General features: G+C 42.8%; 1 protein-coding gene across 1 annotated transcript in view; it reads right to left on the bottom strand.

Annotated features, from left to right (window-relative positions):
* Positions 1-22296, bottom strand: part of DGKA (diacylglycerol kinase alpha) — an 83236-nt gene that overhangs the window by 32693 nt on the left and 28247 nt on the right. The gene's annotated exons all lie outside the window — the stretch shown is intronic.

Genomic DNA, 22296 nt, shown 5'->3' with positions numbered 1-22296 from the left:
CCTCTCCCTCTCTCCCTCCCTCCCTCTCTCTCTCTCTCTCTCTCTCTCTCTTTCCCCCTCGGTAGTCTCCTCACATTCTCTGGACTGATCCGCTGAGCCAGCACATTCTTTCCTGGCACAATTGGCTTCTGGAGCAGCAATTGGGAATTTGGCCATGGCACAGGCAGCCCCTGGAGAGGCAAGATTCCAGCTGCACAGGCTGAGAAAGAGAGAGAGACATACCGCCTGGAGGATTTAACTCCTGGAGAAGCGCAGCGATGCCAAAGGCTTTGCTCCCGATGCAGGTGGAATCCCGACTGAAGCCAAGCCAAGCCAAAAGAAACCGGCGGCGGTGGGGCATCGCCCAAAGGAGGAAACATGTTGCACAGCAGCTTTTTTAATCTGGACAACAAGCTCACGCATTCAGCCTGTTAAAGGGACAGTCCCCAATTACCTGCGTGGGTGGGTGAGCAGCTGGCATTGCAACAGCTGTATCTTTTGCCCCAGGGCAAGCCCATTTTTTTTCAGAGGCCCCTGCAGGGCTGGGAAAAGATGGAGGGATCCAGAAGCGAGGCAATAGGCAGTCAAGGAGATCATTCGAATGGAAGGGGGAAGGAAAAGCAGTTTGGGATGTGATTGGGATCAATTTAGCAATTTATACCAGTCTGCTGCAGAGGGTGCCAAGTTTGATCCCATTAAAATTTAATGGAGGTTTTGAGTGTTATTGACGGAAATGCCACACATTTTACAGAGATACAATCTTGGCACTGAGTGCAAGGAGGGTTTGCAGGAAGCTGTTGGAGGGGGCATGTTTTAGCAGCTCACTTAAAGGAGGAAACTTCTATCAACTGAGTGCAACTGAGAACATGTCATCATCCGGCATCCGCAACCTGATGCCCACAGACCCCAGTGGGCCTGCAACATGCTCCCTTCTCCATCCCAAGTACAGTTAGTCCTGGATTGTTGCAACCATTCACAGAGTGACCATTCAAAGTTACAACGGCACAGAATCCCTGTGGTCATGTGATCAAAATTCGGATGCTTGGTATCTGACATGTATTTCAGAATCCTGTGGTCATGGGTTTCTCTTTTGCAACCTTCAGACAAGCAAAGTCAATGGGCAAGTCGGTTTTATTTAGCAAACATAATATAACAACTACAATGATTCCGTAAGCAATTATTGCAAGAAAAGTTGTAAAATGGGGCAAAACTCACTTAGCAATTGATGGAAGATTAGGGCTCTAATGTGGTTGTAAGTTGAGGACTATCTGTAAAATGCTCATCCTGGAATTTTAAAAATCCTTTTACTTTTACATTTTTATTGATTGGTTAACTTGAGAGGTCAATATGCCACAAAGCAGAGCCACAGCTTCCATCTTTATTAACAAGAATGTTTCCTCTTTAAAACACATAAAAACTGTTGTTAGCCACTGAATTCCTTATCAGCGAGTTCCAGAGATCTCATTTCAAAGGTTAGGGTTAACATATGTGACTCCATCTCTCTTTCTTTTGTTCCACACTGTCTTTGACTTACAACCACAACTAAGACTGAAACTTACATTGCTTAGCAAGCCAGTCGTTGTGAGTCATGCACAATTTCACAACTTTTTATGCCGTGGCTATTAAGTAAGTCACATGTACTTTAAGCGAATCCTGCTTCTGCCATTGACTTTGCTTGTGAGAAGTTGACTGGAAAGATCGCAAATGGAGATCATATGACCCGGTTGCCAAGCACCCAAATTTTGATCACACAACCACAGGGACGCTGCAATGGTTTTAAGGGTGAGGACTGGTTGTAAAGCACTTTTTTCAGTGATGTCATAATTTCAAATGGTCGCTAAACAAGTAGTTGTAAGTCAAGGACTACTTGTATATCTTTTATACACATGATCTACAGTACGATGAGAAAAGAAATAACGAAGAAACCAGAACCAAAAAGCATTCATCCCATCCCATTACATAAAAACATGAAGACATCAACTTGGGTGAAGAAATCACCCTGAAATATCCTAGGCACTCATGAATTTCATTTCATAATGACAACCTCTATATCTAGGCCAGGGCTGGGTAACTGTGACAACTTTATGACATGTGGATGGCTGGCTCAGGAATTCTGGGAGTTGAAGTAGTTAAGTAAGCTCCCCGTTGGGAGAGCGAGTACGTTCAGCGAAGCATTGTGAGAGTTGTGTTGGAGAACACAAAAACCAGCATACAGAGACACTGCAGTTTAAATAGGCTTTTACTTTCATGTATCAGAGTCCATCAAACAGTTCAAGTCATACATGGAAAATTCAGTCAGTCATCAATGTCTTTCAGTTAAAGGATAATCCAAATAATATAGTCCAATATCATATTATCAGTTCAGTACACAAAGTTTGTTAACAGTTGCAAAACTTACAATAGCTCACGGCACTTCCAGATCAGCCCAGCATCTAACAGACAGAGAGAGAGCTAACAGACATTCTGGCTCCCTCTTAGGGCTGATTGAGGAAAAACAGCAACCAATCACATTTTACAGTATGCTTTAAAGAAACAGGTACAACATTGTTACATGATTTATATATTGCCAACCCAACCGTTAGAATTATATTCCTAACATTCTCCCCTTTGGGTAGGACAATATATAAATCTTACAATCTTAATCCGTATTCCTCACAACAACGTTTATGCTTTATATTACCTTGGGCCTTAGTAAAGTGGTCTGCAATGTTATCCTCAGACATACAATACTCCATAAATACTAATTTACTATTCACACTTTGCCGTACATTCAGATATCTTATATCTGTGGACTTTGACCTAGTTTTTACAGCAAGATTGGATGCCATCTGAATTGCTGCTTGATTGTCTTCATAAACAACAATAGGCTCTCGTATGTCAATCCCCATATCAAGTAGGAGTTGTTTATAGCAAACCAAATCCATACACACTAATGAGAGACATGAGAATTCAGCCTCCATAGTTGATAGACTTAGTTGTAACCACAGGTTGTAAAATTGCCATAGTTTGCCCATCCCGATCTGGGTAGATGCAATAGGACTCCCCAACAATGTCAGCAATCCATAAGTTTTTGAATAGTAAAAATGGAGATGTGTTATCAAGTAATGAAAAGAAGGACTAGGGGAGACATGATAGCAGTGTTCCAATATCTCAGGGGTTGCCACAAAGAAGAGGGAGTCAAGCTATTCTCCAAGGCACCTGAGTATAGAACAAGAAGCAATGAGTGGAAACTAATCAAGGAGAGAAGCTATTTAGAACTGAGGAGAAATTTCCTGACAGTTAGAACAATTAATAATTGAAACAACTTGCCTCCAGAAGTTGTGAATGCCCCAACACTGGAAGTTTTTAAGAAGATGTTGGATAGCCATTTGTCTGAAATGGTATAGGGTTTCCTGCCTAGGCAGGGGGTTGGACTAGAAGACCTCCAAGGTCCCTTCCAACTCTGCTATTGTATTGTATCTTTAGATGCAGTAAACAAAATATTGAAGAATTTGACTCACCAAGTTGGGAGCCAGTGTTTCAGCACATATGTAACATGTATACCTCAAGTGCTCAGCTCAGTAACTTGGCCATTACCATTTTCCCCCTGCTCCAGCCTCCAACAAAGCACAAGGGAAGTCCAACATAGAGTGCCTTACAGTAATTGTACTCTAAAGTGATAAATGCAAGAACATTGCTAGACCATCCTGGAAAGGTCACTGTTCAGGGATAGGTTGCTCCCGGCATTGCACATGCATGCACATTTGCTCAACAATAGGTATGTGCATGTGCAAAACATTAAAAAAAGAAAAAACGTGTGCAATTACAGTTGTTCTGCGCATGCGCAGAACCAAAAATCAAGATAGCGGCCACATAGAAGAACAGGTTCGGGGGCGTGGCAGCCCTGGGTTGTTGCCAGTTCCAGTGACCCAGGCCACCAAAACACTACTGGTTCAGCCAAACAGTCCAACTGGTAGGAACCCACCTCTGTCACTGTGGATATACAAACTTAAGTTGGCAATAGGAACTCCTAGCTACAGAGTTCCCTTAGGATTCCAGTGACAGCAGTGGGGCAGAAACAGGATCCTTTAGACCTTCTGATTCAAAGGGGAAAGATGTTTTGGAGTTCCCGTAGGTATCATCAGCACAGGGCCCAGGTGCACAGTCACTGTACTACTCTTTTTTGAGGTTGCCCTTGAAAGTAGAAGCAAAATATGGACACAGAGCTGAGTCCCTATCTTATGAAGATGGTCCACAGAGAAATGGTGCCCATGGTATCAAAAGCTATAACATCAAGCAAAATCAAAGGAGTCATACACCCTTTGCCTTTTTCACATGCATCAGGCTGATCATTTTCCAAGCCAGGTTGTAAAAGGCCAAGACAACGGTTTAAACACAAGAATACTGGCAATTGAGTGGAAGCCATTTACACAAACAGCATTTACAATAAAGGCAATATTTGATTGAATCCTTTGCATTTAGAGAGAGCTTCTTCTAGGCTAGCCAGACTATTTCTTCTTTTAATGCTGGAGGTACCACTTCAGGGGTGGGTTCCTGTCAGTTCTAATCTCTTCTATAGATTTCCACAAATCTACAGTGCCATTTAGAACCGGTTCCAGCTCTCTCCCCCCACCAGTCCGCACATCATCAAGATGAAGAGCGAGAGGATGAATTCTGGGAGTTGAAATCCACAAGTCTTAAAGCTGTCAAGTTTGAACACCCCTGGGTTTTTTTTTCTAAAGGGTTAGGGGTGCAAGGGTCTTGTAACTTGACAGCTTTAAGACTTGCATGCTTCAAATGCCAGAGTTTCTGAGCCAACATTTTGGTTGCTAAGCAAGAGCGTTGTTAAGTGACTTTCACCACATTTTACAAGTTGGCCACGCCCACTCAGTCACATGACTGCCAAGCCACTCCCACCCAGTCACATGGCTGGCAAGCCACTGCCACCCGGTCACATGGGCGGCAAGCCACTCCCACAAAGCAGGCCACACCTACAGAGGAGGTTGTAAAAAAATTTGAAACCCGCCACTGTACCACTTCCTCACAAAATAATGCATTCCCCACTTTCTGGATCCACTTAGCCAACCTCCCTCCCCTAGTCTGAGTAAATCAAGATCAACGGGAGTTAAAAAGCCTGTGGTAAACCAGAGAATTAAAACTATCGCGTCCACCATCTGAGGCTTCATAAACTAAAAGCAATTCTACACAATTAGACCAAATGGCATGCTGTACACTGTGACCTGCATTAAAAAGCATCCTTTATTGGCACAAAAATGCTTCACAAATCAGTCACATCAATTCTTTGAGAGCTGCAACACTGGGCTTTCTAGAGCAGATGACAATAAATGGGACCGTGTTTTACAGCAGTTTTGATGAAACCAGGCTTTCAGCCAAACTGCGGCCACGGCAAACAGTGGGTTCTCACAAGTGCAGTGTTCATTTAATGCAGGCGTGTCCAAACTTGGCAGCTTTAAGACTTGTGGACTTCAACTCCCAGAATTCCCTCCCTCCTTCAATTCTGGGAGTTGAAGTCCACAAGTCTTAAAGTTCCCAAGTTTGGGCACCCCTGGCTTAATGACTGGGGTTCACTTGATGGCTGCAAAAAAAAAAAAGAAAACTTTGTAAAATGTGGTTGGTCACGTGACCTGGCCATTTTATGATAATCATTTAGGGCAGGCTCCATTACAGCCATATGTCAAGTACTACCTGTAGTTGAGGATGTGATAAGATGCTTCAAAGTAAGCCTTCTTTGCAGTCTTCAGTACTGAAGTTATATCCAGCTGGCCTCAATGTGCATTTATTCATTCAGTATTTTACCACTTGTGCTCAAGGCGACTCCTGGCCTGCTTTATTCCCCTGAGGCTCCAGGAGAGCCAGTTTGGTCTATTGCAGGGGTGGGTTCCTGCCAGTTCTAACCTCTTCTATAGAAGAGGTTCCACAAATCTACAGTGCCTTTTAGAACCGGTTCCAGCTCCCTCCCTCTGCCATCATCAAGATGAAGAGCGAGAGGAGGAATTCTGGGAGTTGAAGTCCACAAGTCTTAAAGCTGCCAAGTTTGAACGCCCCTGAGGTTTTTGTTCCCTAAAGGGTTAGGGGTGCAAGGGTCTTGTAACTTGACAGCTTTAAGACTTGCGTGCTTCAAATGCCAGAGTTTCTGAGTCAACATTTTGGTTGCTAAGCAAGAGCGTTGTTAAGTGAGTTCCACCACATTTTACAAGTTGGCCACACCCACCCAGTCACATCGCCGGCAAGCCACTGCCACCCAGTCACATGGCCGGCAATCCACTCCCACAAAGCAGGCCACACTTACAGAAAAGGTTCTAAAAAGTTTTGAAACCCACCACTGGTCTAGTGGTTAAGGAACCAGGAGACCTATGAGTTCTAGTCCTGCCTTAGGTATGAAAAAACAGCTGGGTGACTTTGGGTCAGTCCAGTGGTAGCTTCCTACCAGTTCGGCCAAACTAGTAGTGGTATGGCAATCTGGGTTGCTGGAACCGGCAGCGACCCAGGCCTGCCACACCTCTGAACCGGTTCCCTCATCACCGCCACCATCTTGTTTTTCAGTTCTGCGCATGCTCAGAACAATTTCAATTGAACTGTGCACGAGCGCGCAATGCACATCCAGCGCACAAGCGAACCAGTAGTAAAGCCGGGCAGAACGCACTCCTAGGTCAGTCCCTTTCTCTCAGCCCAACCCACCTCACAGGGTTGCTGTTATGGAGAAAATAGGAGGCGGAAGGCGTATTAGGAATGTTCACTGCCTTGATTTATTTATAACCAATAATAAAGATGGGATAAAAATAAATAAAAACAAAAACAAGAAGGAGGTCTAGGATCCTCGGTTCTGAAGGGAAGGATTGTTTCAGTTGCTTACAGGTAGTCCTCCACTTACAATAGTTCACTTAGTGACTGTTCAAAGTTACAATGGCACTGAAAAAAGCAACTGACGACCATTTTTCACACTTATGACCGCTGCAGCATCCCCATGGTCATGTGTATCAATATTAAGGTGCTTGGCAGCTGGCCCATAGTTATAATGACTGCAGTGTCCCTGGGGTGATGTGATCAGCTTCTGACAAGTAAAATCAATGGGGAAGCTGGATTCACTCAACAACTGTGTTACCAACTTAACATCTGCAGTGAATCATTTAACAACTGTGGCAAGCAAAGTCATAAAGTGGGGCAAAACTCATTTAAGAAATGTCTTGCTTAGCAACAGAGATTTTGGGCTCAATTGTGGTCATGAGTTGAAAACTACCCATATTCTGTTTCCTTATTCCAGTGATGGCAAACCTTTTTGGCACCCAGTGCCCAAACCGAACATGTGTGCATATGCGTGTGCCGCAGCGCCAGAAATCTGAAGACCAGCTGGACAGCATGTGCATGCCTTTTTTTGGCCATTTTCAGGGCTGTTTTGGGGTCATTTCAGGCCCTTTTTCGGGCTGCTTTTGGCCTGGAAAACGGCCTGTTTTTTGGCTGTTTGGGGGGTTATTTTCTGGTGCTCCAGCACCCATGAAGACCAGCTGTGCATGTGCACGCTGGAAACCAGAAGAGCAGCTGGCAACAGCACAGGTGCCCACAAAAAGGTTCTGCGTGCTACCTCTGACAGTCGTGCCATAAGTTTGCCATCACAGCCCTATTCAATAGGTCAACAAAGGTTTCAGCAAGATCACTTACTGCAGCTTCTTGAAATTCCCCCCAGTGCCCAAGAGTCCATTACTTTCCCTATCTCCTGGGAGTCTTACCATCCTCATGAAGCACACCCATACAGGGCCTGGTTTTCATACCTCACCATTTCCCCCAAGTGCCATCAATGTCAGAGCTTTTCCTTCATCTTCTGCTTCTGCTTCTTTTCTTTTTCTTTTTCTTTTTGCTTTCCAGTCATTGTAACTTTTTCCAGCTGTCTCTCCTAAGAGCCAAATTAGTCCTTTTAAAGTTATTTCCTGTTCTGCCATGCCCTTTATAAAATTAAAGAAACTGTTTGGGTTATTTCACTTCGATAGCTAGAAAAACGAGGAAATAAATGAAGCATGCGATATTCCAAGACCATCAACAATTATGTCATTTTAACTACGTAAATTAAAGAACTTCATTCAAATTTGTGGTAGTAATAATAAGCAGTAATAAATGCACCATCTATGAGCCCAGATAGCACGTTAACCATGATGAAACAGCATTAAGCAGTTCACTGCAGCTAATTGCTGGCCAAGTACACTAAGTGTATACAACATAAGCGGGGAGGCAAGGGGCCCCCGTGAACATTCAGTCTCCTCAATGGGGAAGTACAGGCAGTTCTCAACTTATAACCACAATTAAGCCCAAAGTTTCTATTACTAAGCAAGACACTTGTTGAGTTTTGCCCATTTTACGGCCACAGTTGTTAAGTGAATCTCTGGTTGTAAGTCAAGGACAATCAGTAAAGGTTCTTATAGAAATAGATGTTGCAATGGAAGGAGGAAATAAAGCTGGTTTCCTGAAGTATTTTGCCCCTCACAACTTGCTATGTTGTCTTGTAACTGGTGTGTGTGTCTGTGTGTGTGTGTCTGTGTGTATGTGTCTGTATGTGTGTCTGTTGCAAACTTTGAGATGGTCAGTTCTACAAGTAGATCTCAACTTACAATCATTTGTTTAGTGACTGTTCAAAGTTACAATAATACTGAAAAACGTGACATGACCGGTTTTCACACTTACAGCATCCCCATGGTCAGATGATCAAAATTCAAACGCTTCGCAGTTGGCATATTTTTATGACAATTGCACTGTCCAGGGGCCACGTGGATAAGTCAATGGGGGGAGACTAATTTGCTTAAAGCTGCATGATTCACATAACAACTGCGGCAAGAAAGGTTATAAAAAGAGGTGCAAGTTATTTACCAACTTTCTTGTTTAGCAACAGAAATTTTGGGCTCGATAGTGATCATAAATTGAGGACTGCCTATAGTTCCATTTAAGGCATGAAAACCAGCTGGCTAAATTTGGCCCAGTCATTCTCTCTTAACCCAACCCATCTCACAGAGTTATTAGCGTGAAGAAAATAGAAGGAGGAAGGAATATTTAGATATGTTTGTGACCTTGAGTGGTATAAAAATGAATAAAAAGATAGGGGGTAAAATCTGTGTGTAAGACTTGATTGTCAGATACCCTAAAAATATATACTGACTGGCAGAGACCAAACCTTTTTTCCCTTTGCATCCGTCTACATACTGTTAAGGACTTTGCCTTATATACCTTATATACCTTATATACACAGCAAGCCTTGTAACACTGAGATACAATATTTCCAAAATATATAAAAAAAGTATTTGTGGAATCCAAGGTAAGAAAGAATAGGGAATCTAAAAATGAGAGTCAAAATTCCACAATATGCTGTGCCTCAGTTTCCCTATGTCACGATGCAAGTGCCTTTCCTCAAATGTGGATTCAGCCCCTTGTTAGGTCAGATTTTTCCATTTCATTTCAGGTTTGATCCAGCTGCTGTATATCATCCTTCTGTCAGGAACCTCCCAGAAGGATCATTAATTTGTTGCTCTGACGTATGCTGGTCTTATTTTGCTGAGATAAAAAGGAACAACAAGTGCTCCATGTTCTCCAGTTGGTGTGCAGAAGTGGGCCCTGTGCTCAAACCCATTAGTGCTAATAGGACTAATTGCAACTAGCAGCATTTAAGGGAATAGAAAAGGAAGGGGCCTCTCAAGTCCTAATAGCATTTTATGGCCCACGCAGATTTGCCGTGCCCCGCCTTTTAACCCTAGATGTTAATTTTTTCTTTACATTTTTCTCCCACATCCCCCTTTGCTTATTGTCTTTTTAGTCACACACCATGTTCTTGACCTTCAGGCCCTAGAATGAGTGCAGAGAAGAGCAACAAAGATGATAAGGGGACCGGAAGCTAAATCGTATGACGAACGGTTAAGGGAAGTAAGCATACTTAGCCTCACGAAGGGAAGGCTTAAGAGGAGTGTGATAGAAATCTTCCAATATTTGAAAGGCTGTCACAGGGAAGAGAGGTTTACTCCCCATAGCATCTAGGGCAGGACAAGAAGCAATGGATGGAAACTCTTCAGAGGGAGATCCAACATGGAAATGGGGAATTTTCTGAAAGTGTAAACAATTAATCAATGGAACTGCTTCCCTCCCGGAGTTATGGGTGCTCTGTTGCTGGATGTTTCCAAGAAAAGATTGAACAAGCACTTATCCGGGATAGTATTCCCTATCTTGGGAAGAAGTTTGGGCTAGAAGACTCCAAGGTCCTTTCCAGCCCTGATAGTCTATGATCAAGACAGGGCGGCCAAAGATAATAAAAGCCAAACAAGCATCCCTGTCCCACACTGGGCCTGCTAACTTTAGCACCAACGTTTGATCCTTCACTGTCTCTGTAATCCTAACCCTTTGGCAAAAAGGTGAAATACTTAAGGCAGATGCTGACATTCAATTTCCTTCGTAGGAAGGAGCACAGAATATAATATTGTTATATTGTTAACAATATAATATTGTTACGAAAGTCTGACTTCCAAACAGTCAGGATAGGTAGCACAAAAAGCCCAACAAATACAGCTCCAAAAGGCAACAACAGTCTTTTCCAGCCTTATTTTTTAAAAAACTCTCTGCATATCATGCAGATGTAATAATGTCATGCATCAAGAAATGACTACCTAGAATTTGTCTACACTGGCTGCCAAATTGGTGGCCCGGGAGCTGGATGCGTCATGCGCAGGCCACGCCCACCCCAGCTCCGCTAATGGGGAAAACATTGCAAAATGTCACGTGACAGCAACATGACGTGGCTTGTTTGACACCATTGGTCTGGAAGAATAAACTGGCTAGTTCCCATCAAGCAAGCAAACAAATAAAAAGATGCTTCCAGACAAAACTTTTATTGGGCATCTGTTCTGCCTCAACCCAGAATCTTTATCAAGGGTCGAGACCACAATTCTTTCATTCATATCCCTCTTATAAATGAATTCTTTATTAAAGGCATTTAAACAGCTAAAAAGCCCAAAGAAATTGATGTTCAATTTGGTTAATTAATGCTTGCTATGGCTATTAAGTGCCAGGTATCAAATTTTGCCACTTGAGTTGCTCTTAAACTCAGTAACTTTAAGAGACGTAGATGTCAACCCCCAGAATTCCCCAGCCAGCGAGAGCTGAAGGCCACACCTCTTAAAATTGCTGAGGATGAGAGACACTGTGACTGTAGCAACAAACTGCCTGATCTCCAAGAGAAAGAATGAGCAGAAATCCATCTGGGTCATCTGGAAAGTTTGCTATGGCAGAATGGTAGAGGGCACAGCAATTGTTCCTCTGTTTAGATCCATATAAAATAGACAGTATCATCAGGCATGGCCAACTGCTTTGACCACAATCCCAAGGTCAGGGCTCATTTTACAAAATTGTACTTCTTGCAGAGCAGATGGAAGGATATTAAGGGTGACTTGGGAAATAAAATCATGACGGTTAAAGAAAGTTACTTTTCTAGCTACAGATTCAAGATTGAGAGCCTACTATTTATAGGGTAAACTTCTGGTGGTTTTCCATCACTTTCTTCCCTCATGCTCTGTTTCCCCCCCCCCCCCCACAGAATGCTTATGTGTGTGTCTTTATAGGTGTGTTTTCTTGGCTATATGTGCAAGTGTATGTATAGATATGCACACACACGTGCACGCACACATACAATACACACACCCTAGTCATTTTAAATCGATACTTTCTGGAAAAAAGAGATTGTTTCTGAACACATTCTTTAACATATGGATCCAAATTTTTTGTGCATCATAAATATTGCATTAAAAAAGCTTTGACTTGCAAAACAGAATTCTGAGCGTTTGAGGGGCAGAAGAGAGATTAGGATGAGCAATACGCCAGAGGCAAACCCAGAGCCAGACGTCATCGTGGCAAATTATACCATCCCAAGCCAATTCTATCACCCACAGTCTTGGTCACACTTCTGGAGGCTGGTTTGAATTTCAGGATGGGAGGGGGGAACGCAGAGCAGGACAGATACAAACCATTCGTCTCCCACCACCCACCCAGCCACTCTATGCCAGTTCTAAGTATTCCCGTGTGTCTCATCACGTCCTGCCAATTCTTCCTGCTCTTTGACAAAAAAAAGGAAATAAAGCAGAACATAGAAATATTTTTTTCAAGAAACATCAAACCAGTCAACATTATGGCCTGTCAATTAAGGAAAACGTATCTGTGATTTGGCTTGTTGTTTGGACCTAAAAGTGTTTAGGTGCTGCTGACCTTAAAGGAGCTTGAATTTTTCAAAAGTTGCAAAAGGGACTGACCACCAGGACTGAAAGGAAATAAATCTGAAGGGGCCTAGCTTAGGCGTTTTAATTTTTAGCATTGCAGGAATGGCTCCTCTTTCGCAGGCCGCAAGTCCTGTTTTCTTCCCAATTGTAACCTTCTTGTCAGGACCAGAACATAAATAAATCCATAAATTACACCCAATAGTTCATGGGCTCCAACAAAGGAGATGTTTCCCTGGCAACCAGAATAACATTGCCCAAGGTTATTTAAGCCACTAAATAACAGCGGTCTTGTTGCTGGAAACAAGAACATGGCTCTCTCTGCTGAAACAATACAGTACAGCTCCATGCGGGGCCACCAATGCATTCTGGGAGCAGAAACTAAGTGGCTTCAGCCATAATTTCATGCTTTTTAAGGGCAGAGAGATCCATTGAGATAATTGAGTTAGAAATGCTCCTCTTAAGTCAGAGAACTCCTTTTGGTCTCTGTGAGTGCTAAACTATGAAGCCATGCCAATGCTGAATCCCTCAAAGACTTAATTCCCATGAATCTGAGGCCTCAAGTCTTTCACGTAGCTAGCAAGGCTACCAAGATAGGCTATTTCATAAACTCATCTATAGAAAAACAGAAGGAACAACAAACACAGGAGAATGTTGGCACTACAAGGCAATTACATAGCATAAAGCATCTAATTTGTGAACTAGGCAAGAAGGGGAGGACTGTATGAATAGCAATCTCAAGGACTTAATACCATAAACAGCAAATCAAAGCATTGTGATCAGTCCCTGTTTCCCAGCTGGTAGTACATCAACAGTCAGTAACCATGCAGAGTTCCCCAGCTATAAATGCTCTGAGATTGAAAATATTCGGAATGTAAGAAAAGTCCTGGTGAATTGGGCCTTGCTTAACACTCTCTTCTCAAAAGGGCCAGCCAGATATTTACAGGAAAGATGTAGGGAACAAACCCCATTCAGCAATTGTGCTATTTTAATTTTTGTATGTATGGTGGAAAGTTAGTCTTACAGGTAGTCCTCAACTTACAAACATAATGGAGCCTGCCTGGTTGTAAGTAACGATAGTCATAAAGTCACCATGTCACTGGACTCATTTTTATGACCTTTTTTTTTTGCAGCAGTCATTAAGCAAATGCCATAGTCATCGAGTAACCACTACACGCATTAAACAAATCTATGGTTAGCACTATGGGGTGTTATGTTGAAAACTGGAAGTAAACAATGATTTTTGGCAAAAATGCAAACTATTACAGTCAGGTAGACTCGGGATGCTGCAAACAGCTGTAAATGTGGACTGGTTGCCAAGTGCCCAAAATGTGGTCAGGTGACCACAGGGGAAATTGTAAGTACCTTTTGAAGGGGGGTTCTGTCATAAATGGTCACTCAATGACCATTCGTAAGTCAAGGACTATTTTAAGATTGTTCACCATCCAGAGTTGTGTGCATGCTTTTACAAGAATAACTCATTCCATTCAATGAAAAGGATGAGTCTGAAGGAGGGTTTTCCCCTGCCCTCAGTCTTACTTGTTATGTCCTCCATTGCACCACAGCTTTGGTCAGGCAATCTAAAGAGATACCTCCTTTTATTTTTCTTGAATTTCCCATTTAGCTTTATCATATGATTCAGAATTCTAGAAAAGTAGTCCCCAATCTTTGCGGCTTGGCTGGAGGATGGGAGGGGAACTGGACTGTGTAAGCAGTGAGCCGGTGTGCATGTGTATGACCACACAGCCCTTGTGTGAATGGCAGGTCAGCACACATGCACACTGGTTGACTTGTGCAAGCGGTGGGCCAGTGCACATGCATGAAGCTCAATTTGCACAAGCAGTAGGCTGGTACACACAAGTGCAAGTGCCCACCAATCTGCCACTCGTGCAAGTTGAGTTGCGCACACTCCAGCCAGCCACTCATGCGGCCCAATTCTCAATAGGCCACGGCCCCAATAGTGGGCCAAGACCTGGGGGTTGGGAACCCCTGTTCTAGCACACTTGTTCACTGCTTTTCTAAAATAAAAAGCACTAGATAATCTTTTCTAACAGAATGGATACTCCAGATCCTGAGTCATGCTGGTTGCCTTTTGAGGGATTATTTTATCCAGTTCCATAATGCTGCTTTTCAGGTTTTGTGTCTCAAATGCAGCTTTCCAAATATGATGGGACTATGAAGCTATATAAAAAATGTTTACTATGTGATTTTCTTTTCTGGATGATTCTAAACATAGAATCGGTGCAATATTTTTCACAACACCATGGAATGACGCTATCATCAAAGTAACAGTCATAACTCCCAGATGCGTTTTCCGCAGTCAGTCAACACAAGCACTTTTATCTTAACACTGTAATATACAGTAGTCATTCATAAGGCTTTTATGCTTTTCCCAACCCAACCCAACTCATCCAGGAATATTTTACCACAATCCCTTTTGTAACAATTCCTTGAGCAATTGTCTCTTCTATGCTACCAAGAAAAATGTATTTCAGTCTTGTAGTATATAGCATTGACTAATGGAGAGGGATTCAACATTTAGCTTCATAATTGTTTGCTAGGAACATAACTGAATCAGATGTGTCTTCTTTGAATGATACAGAAGAGTTGGATGCTGCTAAGGAGGAGGAAAATACAAAAAGGAGGGGAAAAAATCCCTCCACCTACTGTATTATGATTGCAGACAACAAAAGAGTACTTTCAGAAGGAAGGTTTAATAGAAAGGTATATATTGCACCATTTTCAACCTTTATATCGATAACACTGTTAGTCTTTGTTCTTCAGATGCTTCCCTGAAAATATCCGTTCACTTATTTATTTAATACAGATAGTTCTGGACTTATGATCACAATTAGGCCCAGAATTCCCATTGCTAAGCAAAACAATTGTCAGACGTGCCCGGTTTTATGTTACAGTTGTTAAGCGAATCACTGCAATTAATAAAATGAGTCATGTGGTCATTAAGAGAATCCAGCTTTCCACATTGACTTTGCTTGCCAGAAACCAGCTGGGAAGGTCTCAAACGACAGTTGCATGATCCTGTGATGCTGCAGCCATTGTGAATACATGCTGGTTGCTAAATGCTTGAATTTTGATCATGTGACCATGGAGATGCTGCAATGGATGTTAAATGCAAGGACTTGATTGCAAGTCACTTTTTTCAGTGCTGTTGTAACATTGGTCGCTAAATGAATGGTTGCAAGTTGAGCAGTATCTTGTAACACATGCATCTGAAGTACCGCATTTTTCAGAGTATAAGACACACCTTTTTCCTCAGAGAGGCTGAAAAGCTGGGTGCGTCTTCTACATCGAATAGAGCAATTTTTTGCCTCCTGAAGCCCCGCCCCCTTCCCCAAAATGGCCTTGCAAACCCTTATGGAGGCTTCCAGAGTGCTTCTGGGGGCTGGGAAGGGCAGAAATGAGTAAAAAATGGGCTGTTTTTTGCCCCCCCCCAGCCCACATCACCACTCTATAAGCCTCCATAAGGCTATGCATGCAATTCTTTTGGCGAAAAATGAGACCGTTTTTGTGAAAAATGGGCTGTTTTTTGCTCATCCCCCCCCCCCAGCACTCTGCAAGGCTATTCATGCCTTTTATTTGGAAAAAAAAACAACAGGTCCGCTTTCGTGTTTTGGGGAGGTTTGCAGAGTGCAAAGAATTTTTTTTCCCCTTCGGAAAGCTCTTTAGTTAGAGTGGTTGATGAGAATTACACTGATTAAGTGCTGTGCCAACAGAAACAAGTCTTTATTTCTGCTGTTAGCGATTTCCTTCTCCAGCACATAGATAAATACACCTGGAAACATCTACCTACCTACCTACCTACCTACCCTCTCTATCTACCTACCTACTGTATTTCTCTCTCCCTCTACCTACCTACCTACTCTCTCTCTCTCTCCCTACCAACCTACTGTATTTATCTCTCTCTATCCCTCTACCTACCTACCTACTCTCTCTCCCTACCTTCCTACTGTATCTCTCTCTCTCTCTATCCCTCTATCTACCTACCTACCCTCTCTCCCTACCTACTGTATCTATCTATCTCTATCTCTATCTATCTATCTATCTATCTATCTATCATCTATCTATCTATCTATCTATCTATCTATCTATCTAATCTATCATCTATATCCCTCTATCTACCTACCTACTCTCTCTCCCTACCTACCTACTTTTTTTTTAAAATTTGCCTCTTCAAAACCTTGGTGCGTCTTATACTCCGATGCGTCTTATACTCCGAAAAATACGAGTAGTGGAATATCCCAGCCATTTTTGTTTCAGCTCAGAAGCTAAGTCTGGGCTTGACTAGTATTGGATGTGAGCCTTATGAGGAATATTATTAGCAATTTGCTAGCCTGGAAAAGGAACTCAAAAAATGAACCTGACAACCACTTCTATCCAATTGCCAAGAAAACCACACTCATGTGACCATACAGACACCCAAGGTCAAGCTCAACTTGAGTGAATCTTTATCCTTACTTGCAGAACTTTTCAGAGCAGAACAAATTTTATTAAAGTCCATGACGACTGCAAAAGAAAATAAAAATATCATTGCATGTGTAAAATGGGTAATTTTAAAATAGCATAACAAATTCTAAACTATAAAGCCTCTTAATTTAATTAATTGTTTATTAAACCTACCAAGTCTGATACCTATATAACTTATCTACTTTATTTACGACATTGTAAAATATTGCTGGATGCATAGGACAGTTAAGTACAAAAAAAAATGGAAGTAAATTTTCTAATGGCATACAATATTAAAGTGTGATAAAATATGGAATTTTGCTTTGCTAAGCCTTATGTGCTATCTTTTCCATAAGGCAGTTATGCTTTTGTATGGCTTTAGAGCAGAATATTGCAACTTTTTAAACCGTTAGGGTTGCATCCTTCAGCAACCGATATGTATTCCCTTTCCCTCTTTCTACATGGGCAGAGTTTATCCTCTTATATCTGCCTTCCAAGATAGCAGAGTGGAAAGCATGAATGAAGGCCCTTGAAAAGGCCCATCTATGTCTCTAAAAAATAACAATAGTTAAGATTTTTGGAAATAATTGGCCAGACCATCATCAGTACCATCCACCTAATGAGCAGCAGAAGTATGGTCCAGGTTTTTCTGCTGTTCCAGATCAGCCATCCTTTCTTTAACCATTCTCATGGTTTCTTCATATCTCCATGATACAGCTGAGAAGCCAGAGGTCATGAGCTTTTGTGTGCAAACCAATTGCCAGTTGTCTATGTTGATTCACAACAGCAGAAATAATCCATTGGGGTTTAAAGTTATCTTGAATCCAAATTAGTATTCTAGACCAACATTGGCAAGCCTGCGTCCGGGCTAGGATTCCATTATATATCTGGGGCTACCTATTGTGGCTCTAAAGAAAGCTAACTGAAACTGTTGGTAGGTGGTAAAATATGAGGATGGACCCAGCTGCATTGCATGCATCCTTTGTGCTAAGCATTTGACCTGAAATGGCTTAATCACTGCCAGAACAAATTTCTCACCTTGTTTGCTCTAAAATCTTAGAACGGCTGTGGCACTCCTCTGTGCCTTCAAAGTAGCATGTGTAATTTGAGCCTTTCATTTCCTATTGCTCTGGAAAAGTAACAGCTAGATACTTACACTGAATAATCTGTATGGTTATTAATTCTCCATTTGCGCCTTTGTTTGATGTTGGAAAGCACTACAGGTTTTGACTTTTTTTTCATAATTTATGATAAAATGTCAACTTTGGCTAGAGGATGCCAACGTTTTTATTTCTTTCTCATGCTAAATTGTTTATGAAAGCATTATTACATTAGTCATAAATGAAAAAGCTTAGAATTTTTCTTTCTGCTAATTTAGGGGCATGACTATTTTTTACTAGTAAGTTTATTTATTAATTGATTAAATTTGTTTGCTGCCCATCTTGCTTTGAAGTGACAGTTTACAACATTAAATGTATGTAGAGTATCTATTAAAAATATGTGGAACCAATATACTATATTACTTCACACACACACACCAAAGCAATCTTAATAGCAACAGTACTTATATACCACTTTACAGCCCTCTCTAAGCGGTTTTACAGAGTCAGTCTATTCCCCATAACAATCTGGGTCCTCATTTTACCCACCTCGGAGAGCTGGAAGGCTGAATAAACCTTGAGCCTGGTGGGATTTGAACTGCCAAATTGCAGGCAGCTGATAGTCAACAAAGTGACCTGCAGTACAGCACTCTAACCACTGTGCCACTGCTAACCAGTGGAGGGTTCCTAACCGGTTTGGCCAAACTGGTAGTGGTTTGGTGGCCTGGGTCACTGGAACCGGCAGCAACCCAGGCATGCCACGCCCCTGAACTGGTTCCCTGGGCGCTGCCGTTGGCAGCACCACCTTATTTTTCAGTTCTGTGCATGCGCAGAACAGTTTTAATTGTTGCAGTGCGCGAACGCAAAGCGCACACATGAGCAAAGCAGCAGTAGTGGCTGCTGGACCCCACTCCTGCTGCTAACCAACTTCTAACATAGTTAGGTTTCCTTGTGACTGCACATCATTTGTAAACTCATTTTCTCATATAACATATAGGAAATGGGGGGTACCTCTCTCTTAAGGAGTTACTTACAATTACCCCTAACCTATTTCTTCAAATCAGGTCAAAAATCAACAAGCTCATCATATAATTTAGAAAGTAGTTGTGCAATGCATATTTCAATAAGTAATTGCTAATACCAGGAGTGATTAATTGTTGATGTAACCCCCTGGAATCCTGCTTGTTCAAGATCAATACTGTCCTCCTCAATAGCCCAGGTACTTAATTTTATCCATAGGTACCATACAGATAAACTTACTAATTTATATTTAAAAGGTTAATGGAGATCTATAGTTGGCCATATTATTTGTATCACCTTTGTAAGCAGAGTGTTTCAGGGTCAAAGTGTTCCAACCTCTAAGCCATTTGTTCCAAAGTCAGACAGACTGTTCCAATCTTGCAAGCTTATTGGAAATGGCCCAACCTTGAAACAGGTGATTCTAACCTCTACTTGGCAGTCAGAATGTCACATTTTAAGGTCAGACTACTTCTGGAGAATTTGGAATAGCCATTTTGATGTCAGAAGGCTTCTAGTGAGATCAGAACAAGGAAGGACTGGAACATTTTGACAAAACATCTGCAGATCTTTACTTGCCAAATATCCTCTCTCAGAATTATTTTTTAACCACCCCTCTAATGTTTCCAAAACTTTTTATATGTCCTTATCATCCAAGAAACCAATTGTCTTACCAGAGAATGTTGTTTCTGTTGTATTTTTCTTATTCTTGGTTGCAATATTTATTTATTTATCTAATTTAGCTCCACTAGTATTTGTCATATATAGCTCAACTATATATGTGGAATCTCACACACACACACACACACACAGGAGGGAGGGGAGAGAGAGAGAGAGAGAGAGAGAGAGAGGGAGAGAGGGAGGGAGGGAGGGAGGGAGAGAGAGAGAGGGAGGGAGGGAGAGAGAGAGAGAAATAATATATATATGATAAATAAAATATCAAATATTTTAGGTTGATGTAGTGGTTAAGATCCTGGCCTAGAAACCGGGAAACTGTGAGTTCTACTCAGTCCCTAAAGTGCCTTTGATTTTTCCTTTTCTTGAGAAGTTGGCTTTAGCATTGAAATGTAATTGCTTTGCCTTTTTGCAAAATATTAAGCAAATGGAAATTTTTGTAAATTCAGAAATATGAACTTGCCCTTTTGGTGTAATTTAATGTTCAGAAATAGTTTGTGAAAGAGCACCAAGTAAAGGATGCCTTTTCTCTTTACTTTTTTTCTTTCAATGCAGCAAGCTCAAATTACGGATCTAGTTTTTTTCTTAGTCTTCCACAGTCAACAAAGCTTCTCCTTTTACTGTTTGGGGGATTTGAAAAGAAATCAGCTTTCCTATATGTTAGATTCTGTGGTGAAAGACAAGACTCGTACAGCTGAGGTAACTGGAACGAACAATTTATTAACAGGAATGGAACAGAGCACAACTATTTACAATTCAGCACCATGTCCTGCTTAACAGCTATTTATACTCAAGCTGTCAAGCAGGGCATCCAATAGGAAGACAGCAGAAAGTGGGGGCATTCCTTACCGCCTCTATCTTAGAGGGGGGTGGGGTGGATGCCATGGGCGTCCACAAGGAAGCCTAGGAATTCCACCCTGGACACAGCAAAGGGGCATTTACTGCGCTTCAGTTTTAAGCCCACATCCCTGACATGGTGGAGAACCTTCCGTAAAACTTCGATGAGCCCTGAGTGACTGGTAGCAGCGATCAGGACATCATCAAAGTTCAGAACTATGCCAGGGAGCCCATGGAGCAGTCACTCCATGAGGCTCTGGAAGATTCCCAGGGCAATGAAGATGCAAATTGTAAGCGGTGGCAGTGGAAAGGCCCTCGGTGGGTGACAATGGTCTGGGCAGGGCGGCCTCATCATCCATTAGAAGCTGCTGGTAGGCTTGAGTCATATCCAGTTTCGTGAAGATGCAGCCCTTCTCCAAGGAATGGAGCAGGTGCTGCACCACCGGAACTGGATACGGGTTTCCCTGCAGGCCCTTGTTGATTGTCGACTTATAGGCGGCGCAGATCCTGATGGACCCGTCGGCTTTAATGGGGACCACAATTGGGGTCTCCCATTTGGAGTAGTCGACAGGTTCCAGGATGCCCTGCGCCAAGAGCTTGTCGAGCTCGGCATCAACTTTGGTCCTCAGGGCAAACAGCACCCTGCGAGCCTTAAGGCGGACAGGCGCAACTTGGGGTTCTAGGTTTAGGGAGATGGGGGTCCCCCTATATCTGCCAAGCTTACCATCGAAGATGTCAGCAAACTCAGCAATGACGCCTTCAACTGAGTCAACTGTAGGAGAGGTCTGGTGAACCCCAAGGAGGGATAGCCCTAGGGGAGGGAACCAATCAAGGCCCAAGAGGGCTGGCAGGGGCTTCCCCACAGCTAGAATTGGCCGTAGTCTATCAAGACAGTCATGCTACCCAGGGTAGGAATCTCAGTCCACTGTTAGTCCTTTAGGGTGGTGTCTGCAGGAAATAGCTGGTCGCGAATCACATCTGGGCAGAGGCAGTTCAGGGTGTTCAAAGAGAGCAGGGATCTTGAGGATCCTGAGTCCACCTCCATCACGCAGGGGGCGCCTTCGATAAGGAGAGAAATGGTGATCTTCTTAGCGTCAGCTGATGCCTTGCTGACCAATGCTGTTGGAAGGTCTTGCTTCTGATTGACAGTGAAACAATTGTCTCTGGCCAGTGGGGAGTGGCATTGTGGTCAGCTGCCACTTAGGTGGTAGTCAGTTGGGGCTGGTGGCGGAAGGGTGGCTTGGCAGAAATGGGCAAGGTTAGGTTAGGTTAGGTTAAGTTTATTTATAACCCCTTTTTATTGCAGCGGCGGCAAACCGCTGCTTTGAAAGGGCAGACTGTGCGGGCATGGTTGCCGCCACAGCCCAGGCATTGCTCAGCAGGTTGTTTGGCAGGAGTTTGGGTGGCCCCCCTTCTAGGCTGCACCCTAAGGCAATCGACCCTCCTCGAGGTCATCCAGAGGGGCCAGTTCATTGATGAGGCAGGTGAGCAGCTGAGGGGTGAATAGCTGCTGACAATGTTGTCTTTCAACAGTGGACCGTTCAGAAAGCTCTGAAGCCCTGGCTTTGCCCACTGCTGCTTGTAGAGTGATGTCCGACTGGGCTAGCAATCTCCGCTTGAAGCGGACGTTGTGGACCCCACAGACAAACTGTTCTACCAGCGAGTCATCAAGGTTGTGGAACTCGCATTGGATTGCTGCAGTGCTTAGTGATTGTAGGAATTGGCTAACCGTTTCTGTGTCCTTTTGGACACACTGACAGAACGCATAGCGGTGGGCAATGCGTGCTGCGTTGGCATGTAGTGGTTTTTCAGTTTTGACATCAAGATGTCCCACGACAAGGCATGGACAGCCAGCGGTGAAGCGAGAGCTCTTGCAGTGTTAAACATCTCCCACCCGCAAGAGCTGAGGAAAAAAACTGTATTTCCTATCCTCTGGAAGCTGGTGGTAGTTATTAGCAATCAGGAAACATTCAAAGCATTCTAGGAAGCCGGCC

The sequence above is a fragment of the Thamnophis elegans genome, chromosome 2, assembly GCF_009769535.1.
Source record: "Thamnophis elegans isolate rThaEle1 chromosome 2, rThaEle1.pri, whole genome shotgun sequence".
Taxonomy (NCBI): Eukaryota; Metazoa; Chordata; class Lepidosauria; order Squamata; family Colubridae; genus Thamnophis; species Thamnophis elegans.
This window is presented reverse-complemented; position numbering and strand designations above follow the sequence as displayed.